The sequence below is a fragment of the Spinacia oleracea genome, chromosome 6 (assembly GCF_020520425.1).
Source record: "Spinacia oleracea cultivar Varoflay chromosome 6, BTI_SOV_V1, whole genome shotgun sequence".
Taxonomy (NCBI): domain Eukaryota; kingdom Viridiplantae; phylum Streptophyta; class Magnoliopsida; order Caryophyllales; family Amaranthaceae; genus Spinacia; species Spinacia oleracea.
Genome location: NC_079492.1, coordinates 111,348,316 through 111,360,015, shown reverse-complemented (window position 1 = coordinate 111,360,015; position 11,700 = coordinate 111,348,316). Strand labels below are relative to the sequence as shown.

The window sequence follows — 11,700 nt, the reverse complement described above, 5'->3', positions numbered from 1 at the left end:
CCAAATGTTGTTGCTCTACTTGGTTCACCGACACGTTCAGGTCTGTCTTGAGATTGATGGCTTAGACCTCACTCAAGATAGTTTAGCTTTTGGGATGAACACTCTAATGGAGGCACAGAGAGAATTAGGGTTTCTCTTGCCTTAGGTTAGAATATGATGTGAATTGGAATTATAAAAACATAGGTTTTAGGTTATTAAAATAACCTTTTAACCAACCAAGCTAACCGGCCAAAACCGCAAGGCCTTGACCGGCCAGTTTGGCCCACGACAACAACACGCATAGTAGCGCAGACAGCTTTTGGGCCGCGGGCCTTGGTTGCTACTGTTGCTGCCCTTCTTTGTTCCTGCATGGCCAAGGCAGCAAGGCCATGGGCCCTTGTGCCTTGGTGCCTTGTTGCCTTGCTGGTGGGCTTGCTTTCGTGTTTTCTTAATTATCATTCGATAATTCATTTATCGTTTCGTATTTGACGATCCATTGTCGTACGATACGATTATTCGTTTCCCCTATCTTACGAATATACGCAACACGACACGATCCAATGTTAAATCGTATAATTATGTTTTCCGAACTAATTTCCCGAAAAGCTATTAAATGAATTTTCGATTCATTTAATCCGATGATCTTTTACGTGCGAATGGTGTGACCTTATAGGTTCAGTCAAGAGTAAGTTGTGAGCCTAATTAGGATTAGAACTCATTGATCGGAAGCATTGCTCCAGCCAACTGTTCCGATCACTTGATGTCACTGAATTAATTGTTTGTAATCCGAGAAACACTTATGGACCTAATAAGGATGGCTTGGATCTAACCTTATGTTCAGCAAGTAACAGTAAGTGACAAAGGAATGTGAATGAACACTTGTCTGAATGACAAGTGGGAGACTGAAGGAAATATATCCTTCACCCAAGGTACATTAGTGTAGTAGCGAGGTTCAGATTAATTACGAACAATTAATTCAGTGAGATCAAGTGATCGGAACAGCTGGCTGGAGCAATGCTTCCGATCAGTGAGTTCTAATCTATATTAGGCTCACAACTTACTCTTGGCTGAACCTATAAGGTCACACCATTGACATGTAATAGATCCCTGGATTAAATGAATCAGAAATTCATTTAATAGCTTTTCGGGAATTAGTTCGAAAAAACATAATATACGATATGACGATGGATCGGAATCGTATATGTTATTACGTATATTCGTAATCTAGGCGAAACGAATAACCGTATATGCACGACATTGGATCGTCAAAGCATTATACGTTAACGTTAAATAATTGCCAGAAGGCATTAGACGCAAAATACGAGAAGGCACATTGCCGGCCCAACGAGCCAAGCGCGTGCCAGCGCCAAGCAAGGCCCTTTCTTCGGCTGGGCGCGCGCGGGGACAAGCAGCAGCAGCAGCAGCACAACGCACACGGCAAGGCCCAAGGCCCAGCTCGCGTGGCTGTGTGCTCGTGGGCTTATGCGGGCAATGCTGGTCGGCTATAGGCCTTAGTGCCTTGGCCGGTTGGTGTTATAACCTTAAGGTTATAACACCACCCCACCCCTTATGTTTTTCCATACACTTTTACGTAATCAGTTTAACCTAAAACAAAAGAGAAACCCTAAACTATTTTGAGCATCCGTTCAAACTGTTCTTCCCTAAAAGCAAATATCTTGAGTGACTTCTAAGCCATCAATCTCAAGACGGATCAGAACATGTCGGTGAACCAAGTAGAGGAACGACATCTGGAGTTCTTGTTCGTGTTCGTGATACGTTGAATCTAGGGAAAACACGCTACAAACGTAAGTCTGCTTAATCTGTACTTTATACATGGTTCCTGGCTTTGGGGATTATTCCGATGCGTTAATATGTATTTAACTGTATTCCTCTACACATATCATGGGAACTTTACCAGTTCTTACACTTTCATTTATCATGTTTACATTTCTTTTAATGGAACATTAATCAGGAAAAACTCATTCATTCAGGGTAGTTCAATAAAACCATTAAATTTCATTATTTCATAAAATCATTTCTTTCAGGAATAGTAATTCATTAAATCAATACTTTTCATAAAGTTGCATTATCATAAAACAATTCAATCAAATCATACTTGTAATCCCGTAAATCATAAAACAACTTTATAAAACACCAATCGTTGATAACATCATTCATACATAAATACATTTCGAAGGAATTGCGGGTACTAGCAATAACCGTTACCTCAATTTTGCGATTTGCTAAGCCTTTTTCCTTGGTTTATTCATCCTGAGATCTGAGTCCGAATTCTTTCAAAAGGTCCAATTGTTGAATTAATATTAAAACGATAAATAATTTAAAATCAATAATTCCAAAATAATAAATTTATAGATAAAGAATTTAGAAATAATGAATTTAATAAAAATACATTTTTATAAATTAATGAAAATATTATCAAACTCTTAAGATGAGAACCTCTACTATAATGAGAACCTCTAGCCACCGTTAGATTGAGATGAAACGAACGGCCAAGATCATATCTCGCGAATTGAAACAAAAATTCGGATGCGTGGTTCCTTTTCCCTCTCTCCATTGAACTAACATTTTCTCTCTCCTCACTCAATTTCTCTCTCCCTCACTCACGTCAATCTCTTTCTCCTCAATGAATTTGCTTGAAAATACACTTGAAAAACCGAAAATTATATCGTAATTTCGCGAAGATTGCAAAGATTTTGAGGTAATATTACTTTCTTCTTTCGATTTCTTTCGTTTTTGTTCCTTTTATTATTTTTTTGGTCGAATTTGCTTGAAAATAAACTCAACTATCTGTGAATTTTGCTCAAATTTCTGCAAATTACACCACATCATGTTAATCCTACTGTTTTGAAGAACTTTCAGCTTGAAAATTGCATTTTCTGGTGCCGGAGCTTCGATTTTTCCGGGGACTGAACTACTAAGGTGTTTTCTCTCCTCTCTTTGTTTACTTTTGAATATGATTGTGAGTTGATAGTCAATTTTAGCTTGATTTTACTGATTTTTGGAGCAAATTCAGTCGAAATCAATTTCTAGGTATAAGGCTTGATCGAGTTTTATGTGTTTTATGCTTCATTGAGTTTTAGGTACCTTATTCAACTTTAAATTATCACTCAGCTTCTAATTTAGCAGAGTTATTCAAATCTGAATAAAGTAAACTAACATCTCTTAAAAGTAAACTAATATCTCTGAAATATGAAGACACTGCAGTCTAGGGCCCTTGACAGATCCAACTTATTGATGTAACCTTTTCCGAAATGTTAGGAGAGTTAACCAGTGGTAATAATACACTGTGCTGTTAAAGAAATCAGTCTTGGAAACTAGCTAGCAAAACCTGTACAGAGGAAAGCGATAAAGAATAGCAAATACACCTCACAAACAGTCTGCTAATCGTTGCTCAAACACCCTGCAATTTGAACTTTTCCTTTCTATAAGGTTGTGTGCTTATCATCTGCAGGTCTGCAACTCTATGGTCCTAGGAACTATAAATAAATACGGGCAGTTGATATCATCTATGATTTAAGTTGACTTTTAAATTAGTTCCATTTACTTTTCTGAGTTGTTTATCTACTTTTGAAAATGTGATACAACTTGAGATTTTGTTTATGAGATTTACTTTTAAATTAGTTCCATTTACTTTTCAGAGTTATTTATCTACTTTTGAAAATGTGATGTGTGTGTTGTTATTTACCATGTGTTACTAGACGAGATAGGCTCTTCACCAGATGATCTGCAAGAGTTGGTTCACCCTTTATACTATGTGTAAGAACTAAGAAGCCCTTTAACTTCTAGGAATATTTTCAACATACTTCTGCGAACCCTGTCTTAAATGTTGAACATGCATAAACAAAAGACCTAAAATTCAATCAATTTCAGGTGCCAGAGAAGCACCACATTTGTATCAATAGGTAAATCTAATTGCTACTCTTAAATACAAGTAGTAAGTAAGCTCACTTCCACCAAGATAAGTGTTTAAATCTCACTTCTTTTTTCTTTTTCTCCCGTGCAGTTGCACCAATTCGATATGCTCACCTAGCAGCCAGCCAAGTATCACAGTTCCTCAAGTATGAGGACCTATAAGAAATATCATCAGGTCATGGATGTGTGACATCTGCTGGAAGTCTTCCTGTGCCTGAGCTCCCCAAGCTGCATGACAGAGTATGCACCTAAATGTTCTTCTGTTAACCATACTCGTAAAAGAACAATCTAGCCCCTCAATAAAACCATGAAGTATGTAGGATAGTAGGATATTTTGAATTTTATGCATACGGTTAATATTTATGTTCAAATGAATGTGGTGCATTTTTTATGTCTAGTGAGCTCTAATGCGTAGTTTTGTCTGTCTTGCAGATGAACCTGGTAAGCAAGTTAGGAGTGCTAAAAAGATTAGAAATACAAGCAAGTCTCATGTAGCTTTCAAGGTATGGATGCTGCTTTTGTATATATATGTTCCCTGGAAACTTGACAAGTGTGATATGTGGCAATAACTATTTATGTATCTATCTGCTATTGTATGAAACCGTTGTGTGGTTTTATATATGGATGAGTCCTGGAACGCCTGACTATTTATCTCATTTTAATTTCTTTTCTTCTGTTTCAAACAACTACACCTAAAAGTTGTTTCATGCGTCCTCCAGGAGCTATTCTGCACTTGTGATTCAAGCTGTTTCGTGATTTCACTCCAAAGTTTCTCAAAGATATAGGTAAGATTTCTAGATTTTAATTTCTGTAAAATTTTTCTTTGAGCTTGATTCACATAGTGCTTGAATATAATATAATGTATGTTTCTCATATGATTATCTGATTGAACTTATGATCGGTTTTAAGCTTCATAGAAGTGAATCAATTAGCTACACAAATGTGTTAAAAGTAAACCAATTTTTTGCAAAAGTAAACTAAAACTTAATAATATTATCAAATTTTATTTTTAAAAGTAAAGTAGTTAGTCTCAAAAGTAAATAAATATTAGTAAAAGTAGATTAATTAAACTAGCTTAAAGTAAATATTCTAAATTATATAAGTGTCTGTGCAACAACTCTTTTACTCCTATACTTGGCTTGATACTTATTTTCTTAATGTTATCACAGTTTGCAAGAGGAAATAAGTTAGCCTAATTATTGTGAGTTGCTGCCTCTGGTGCTTTTTCTCCTCTGGTGCTTTTTTTGTTATAGGTCAACTATGCCAGAGTTGACATTTTGATTTGCAGAGCTTGTGAATAAATTAGCTAGTTAAAGACTTAAAGTAAATAATTAGGAGTAGGTGTTGCACTTAGTGATCTCACATGTTATCTAACTCAAAAGTAAAGCAAAAACTGAAAAAAAAAAAGAATAAAAATGATACAAAAGTAAATAAAATATATCCATGTTCTGGTTGTTAGGTACTGTAGGTCATGTGACGCAAGTTGATTAGGTTGACTTTGTGCTATTAGTTTCTATTTCAGTCAGGCTGCTGGCTAGTTGTTGGCCTTAGTTGACTAGGGATGGTGCACAATCTGTTGTTGGTCTACAGAGGTTGTAGACCATGTATGTGGATGGCTAAACCTCTTCCCTCCTGCACAGTGCAGTAGCACATTTTGCTGTTCTTTTTGTTGATGCTGGTGCAGGCTTTCCTAATGTGGTTGCAGACCAATTGTTGATCTCTTACTTTCACATGTCTTACATTGCTCTTAACTTGGTACCTTGGGAATGACTTGGGCTAAAAAAAATTAACCCTTTTCGTTCTCCGTCTCTCTATTCTTGAGAAGGCAGCTAGTGGGTTAGGGACTTTAGGCTTTATCTGGGCAATTGTGGTTCTTCTTGGCGGGTTTGCTATAACTTTAGCTAAATCAGATTTTTGGATTACAACAATCACACTGTTGACTGAAGTAACAATGATTTTTAGTAGATGCCATGACTCGAGTGGCAGCGCCAATCCACATGGTCGCTTACAGGTGCTAGGATAAACAATTTCCTACTACTGAAATCGGGCTCCATTAAAATCTGGACCGCACTTAGTTCAGTCTTCAGAGCTCGGAGTTTAGATGGCAGGCGAATAAATGCTAGCAGAGGAGAAAGTAAACTAAATCTCTCTGAAAGTAAACTAAATCTCTGTAAAAGTAAACAAAATGATAATGGAACTTTGGTTGTAATTTTTTTCTTAAATATTAAGCCGAAACCTATTAGCTCAAATGGGAGAGCAATGTGCCATTGCACATGGATGTAGGTTCAACTCCTACATAGGTTGGTGATTCACACGCGTAAAAAAAAAACTCAAAAGTGGATAATAAACTCAAAAGTAAATTAAAAATACTCAAAAGTAAATAAAAAGTACTCAGAAGTAAATAAGAAAAAATAAAAGTAAATATCAGCAGATTGGTAATTTTTTTTTGTTTGTTTGAGAAATGAAATCAGTATTTTTTGCGTTGGTATGTTTAGTGTTGCAAAACATTTTGAGGGTCTGTAGACTTGTAGTAAGCACTCCAGTGCTATAGAGTAAAAATTAAATAAATGAAACTCAAAAGTAAACAACATAGACTCAAAAGTAAATAAAGGAAACTCAAAAGTAAATGAACCTACATGGGATTCGAACCCACATCTTTTGCGCTTTTGCACAATGCTCTACCAATTGAGCTAGTAGGCTAGTGTTTTTAAATATAACAAATAAAAGTAAAGCAAAAACCAAAAGAAGTAAATCAAAATAATTCAAAGTAAAGGTCTCGATTACTTTCTACTTACATTGTTTCTACTTACATTGGTGTGTTTGAGTTGGAATGGGTTCGACTAACATAGACACCCATATACACTCTAGATCAAAATAAACAAAAGAATAACTTGATCCCTATTTTGTAGAGACAGATGTTACTCAGATTGAGTAGTAGGTGTCTGAGATTGGTACATGTCCAAGAGACTAGGCTGTTTTATTTCAGTAATAGAATTCCATGTTTTAGCCGAAGATCCAACACGAGTGCTTGAAGTTAGAATAGGATAGGCACAATTCACAAATACAGTTTCAAGATCCATAAGCATAAAAGCAAAAGGCAATCATCAAAAAACTTGAATGCTACAGGCCAATGATAGCAATAAATCAGAGTCCTTGAAATAAAGACACTTTCTACTTACATTAACTCATTCCACTCTCCACTTCTCATCTTCAAGCAAAGATAGTTGTGCAGCAGAAGTCCAATGGATACAATCAACTGGGCTGTAAATCAGATATCCAGTCAATTGAAGAAACCGGGACTCTATCTCTAATGCATATGACAAGAAAATACTACTATTTGTAGTAACTTGAACATCATTTTAATCAATACACCAGAGCCATTGAAAAAGTGGCCATACCAGCTCTATATTTCTTGTTGAACAAGATCAGACATGCCACATTGCTTATAGGCTCGACTGCTCGAGCCCTTCTAAAGTCTTTCTCGATTTTAAGAACATTTGGTTCCACCAGCAGCTGCCACTCAACAGAACATGAAATGCACACCATTTGCAGACCTTACCTGGACCATACTGCAGACAAAATATGCACAAGACCCCACCAAACCAACTCAAAGTAAAACATACCATTTTTTATGGTTTTAAACATACAAGAAATCCTCCCTTTTTTAAATATCAGATCTTCATTGGCTCTAGAGTGGTGCTAAGATGACTCAATTATTGCTCTTACGAATATACATTAGATTTAAATAATACAAAACTTAGTCAATTGAAAACACTAATTTAACGGAATTAAACAAGCAAACACTAATTCAAAACCCTAATTTGTAAAATCAGTCAAAATTATCAATAGAAGATAAGGAACATGAATAAGGGAACAAAACATTATTCAAAAACCTAATTGAACACAAATCAAATACATATGTAGAGAGAAATGAACATAAAAATCGAAGAACAACCAAATAATCAGCAAAATCGAAGAACTGCGTTCTAATTGAATGAAGAGAGAAATTAAAATAGCAAAAACTGAAACAAAATCCAAAAAATCAAATATGTACCTGGCAAATTAATTAGAAGAGAGTCGCAAAAAAGGTGAAGTTATTTGCAAGAACAACGAGAATCAACGAAGTTGAAGAAGATGAAGCCCGAGTAGGAGAGAGGATTTGCAGGAGGAGAGAGGAAACTGAATGAAGAGAGAGAAAGAATTATGGGAACCGCTAATGTGTGTGAAGGAGGTCATTCAGCTCCGTATATTAACCAAAACACCCTTAATGAATGATTTGAGCGGGTGAAATATGACGCAAATTCGATTATACAGGCGTGTGTATGGTGCAATTGGTGCACCTGTCCCAAAACGACACGCGTTAAAATATAAAACGCGGTTACGCGGGTTTCTGAAGAAGGAAAAGAACAAACGTTGTTTTTTGTTAATGAAAAGAACAAACGTTGTTTTTTTGTTAAAGAAAAGAACAATGACTGCTCTGTTTTATTTTGATTTGGAAAAGAACAAACGTTGTTTTTTATTAATGAAAAGAACAAACGTTGTTTTTTTGTTAAAGAAAAGAACAATGACTGCTCTGTTTTATTTTGATTTTTTTTTCGTTTTTTTTTCGCTCCATTTTTCTGGTATATATATCTTCCTTTTTATAATTTCGAATCAGAAACTATGAAGAGGAGAGAGAAACTATAAAGAGGAGAGAGAAACTGTGAAGAGGAGAGAGAAAGTAATGGAAAATTTAGTTGATCTTTGTACTTCAATTTCAAATTCTATTGATTCTTCTTCTTCAAATTTGATTTCCTCAGCTGATAATCTGATTTGTGAAGGTAATTTTTCAATTTTTTAAAAACGAATTACTTGTTTGTGATGATTTTGATTTCGATTTTCGTTATTTGATCATTTGAATTCATTTTGATTTTGTTGATCATTAGATTTCTGCATATCTGAAATTACTCTGATTAATGTATTTTATTATATATTTTCTTATACATTTTCAGAAATTTTGAATAATGCGTTGGATCAATCGAAAGAAAATGATGTTGATGATGATCCAGAATCTTATGTGGTTGTTGGTCAAGGTATTAGTCCTGTTCTTTTTTTCGATTTTATATGTTCTTTTAGTCTAACGTTTTGTTCTTATATATATTGGTTCTGTAATAAGTGATTGTAAGTAATGTAATAATAATAATTGGTTGTAATAATACAGAAAATAATCATTGAACATGTTGTTCTTTTTTGCTTTAGCTTGTTGTTCTTTTGATATTACACACATCATTTCAAATTGTTCTTTTATCATTTTTGTTGTTCTTTTATCATTTTTGTTGTTCTTTTATTTTTTTTCTTGTTCTTTTTACATTGTTAATAGGTGTTCTACATGATATGTTCTTTTCTGTTGTTTATAATGTTCTTTTTCTTTATTTTATTATGTTCTTTTATTTTTTATCTTGTTGTTCTTTTTTGCTTTAGCTTGTTGTTCTTTTGATATTACACACATCAGATCAAATTGTTCTTTTGTCATTTTTGTTGTTCTTTTATTTTTTTTTTCTTGTTCTTTTCACATTGTTAATATAAGTGTTCTATATGATATGTTCATTTTCTGTTATTTATAATGTTCTTTTCATTTACTTTATTATGTTCGTTTATTTATAATGTTCTTTTCTGTTATTTATAATGTTCTTTCTCTGTACTTTATTATTTTCTTTTATGCTCTATTGTTGTTCTTTTTGTGTTGGTAATGTTCTATTATTTTTGCAGATTTTGAAGAACCAGTTTCACTTGAGGGTAGTGTAGTTAAGGATGATGATGAAGCGTATGAGTTATACAATAGTCATGCTTTTAGGAATGGTTTTGGTACTAGGAAGGGTAAAAAGGAGTATAGGAATGGTACCAAAATAGTTCGGCAGAGGTTCTTTGTTTGTGCATATGAGGGTTTTAAAAAAGCTGATGGTGTTGTGCCTAAATGTTACAAAAAAATTGATAGGAGAACTGGATGCAAGGCATCAGTTCAGTTTGATGTTGATAAGAAAACTGGAGTGTATGTTCTTTCTAAACACTCTCGTGTTCATAACCATTCAATGGTTCCTGCCAATAAGAGATATCTTATTAGGTCACATAGGAACATATCAAAAGAACAGTTGGCCTTCCTTACTACGTTTAGTTGTAGTGGTACTAAGCTTGCTGATGTTCTTCGAGCAATGAGGAAAGAAGTAGGTGGTGAAGCTAATTTAGGATTTACTATTCCTGATGCATATGATGCTGTCAATGCAGAGAAAAAGAATAAGTTGGATGGTTGTGATTCAAATCAATTGATTAGGTGGTTTGCAATTAGACAAGCTAATGAACACGACTTTTATTATGATTTTCAACTTAATGAATTTAATCAATTGACCAACTTTTTTTGGAGAGATGGGAGAATGCGGTCTGATTATGAAGCATTTGGGGATTTATTGATTCATGATACAACATATCGTACTAATAAATACGATATGATATGTGGTCCTTGTTATTCCAGTAGGAACACGCACAAGAGGGGGGGGGTGAATTGTAATTAGAACTTTGATAAAGTTTCTTGCGGAACTTAAGAAACAATCAAGAAACTGAGAATAGAGAAGACAATAACAACAATTGTGAAAACTTCTTGATACTAATCAAGAAGAGAATTCTTTTATTATGGTAATGCCTCGATTACAATAATCTCTCCAACACAAGTTCCTCTCAAACTCGTGTTCCTCACAGTAATCTACTTCGATTACAACTCCTTAACTTCTCTCTCTCAGACTTAAACTCTAAGTCTAAACAGGATAACTCTATCCTTACTAATACAAAATATGATTCGTGTTTGGATAACTCTAGATATTAATAATGCTTTTGTGAGGATATAAGAAACTTAGGAACTTTGAATTAACTAGGACACAAACTGTTTTAGAAAATCTTAGACAAAACGTTTTTAGGAAAGCAAAAACTCTCAGAATGTTTGTGTACTTTAAACCAAAAACGATTTCCCTTTTATAGTGTTTATCCTTAGGGTTAGTTCCCTTCAAAACCTCAACTGCTAACTGCCAGCACTTTGGTCTCCACGTCCCTTGACTTGAGGAACAAGGGGAAGACCACTTCCCACGTTCAGCCATGAAGCAGTTGGAGATTTGACTCAATCAAACCCTAAAACATTTCTTTAAAACAGATTTTATTTATCTACAAAAACTTAGGAGTATTTTTAGGAAAATAAGTTTTGTTTAAATAAAATAAAACGTAAATTTATTTTATATTAAATATGCAAAACTTGTTTTTATTTATGAAATGTTTTCCATAAAAATCGCTTCCAATAAAATAAATGGCCTAATTAAATCATAAGTTCCTTGAGTACTCTATATACCATTAGCATAATTAATATTTACATAAAATTCTAAGTACAGTGGACTACCTAGACTTCATGTCTTCCCTTTGTCTGGAACTTGCAACTCAGAAGCTTCAGACGTTCCAGCCAAGGAACATTGATGAGTTCCTCTCTAGCTAACACAGGAACTCTTGGCTATGAGTCTGTAATAGTTCTTGTGGATATTCGGAACTCTTGATATGTAACTGTGTTGCTCCTCTTGTGACTTCAAACTGGAACAGATACAACTTCCATCTCTGAAACTCCATTGACTGTTCCAAGTGTACCTCAGGAACTTCACCAGTTTATTCAAGTTCCTATCCTAATAGAAACTTGGGCATATGCCTGTTCAAAGTCATTTAGCAACCATAATCAGGAAGTTTGCAATATGTGTGTGTCATCAACCAAAACATAGGAACAAC

General features: G+C 34.5%; 1 long non-coding RNA gene across 2 annotated transcripts; it reads left to right on the top strand.

Moving 5' to 3' along the window:
• Positions 1-2,558: 2,558 nt before the first annotated feature.
• On the top strand, positions 2,559-6,138 carry LOC110784715 (uncharacterized). Of its 2 annotated transcripts, none has more exons than XR_008923644.1 (6): positions 2,559-2,698; positions 2,851-3,756; positions 3,871-3,902; positions 4,004-4,152; positions 4,345-4,415; positions 4,632-6,138. It is a non-coding gene; the product is annotated as an uncharacterized lncRNA (long non-coding RNA). The 2 variants fall into 2 exon arrangements; XR_002532348.2 differs by having other exon boundaries at positions 2,568-2,698; positions 2,860-3,756.
• Positions 6,139-11,700: the final 5,562 nt, after the last annotated feature.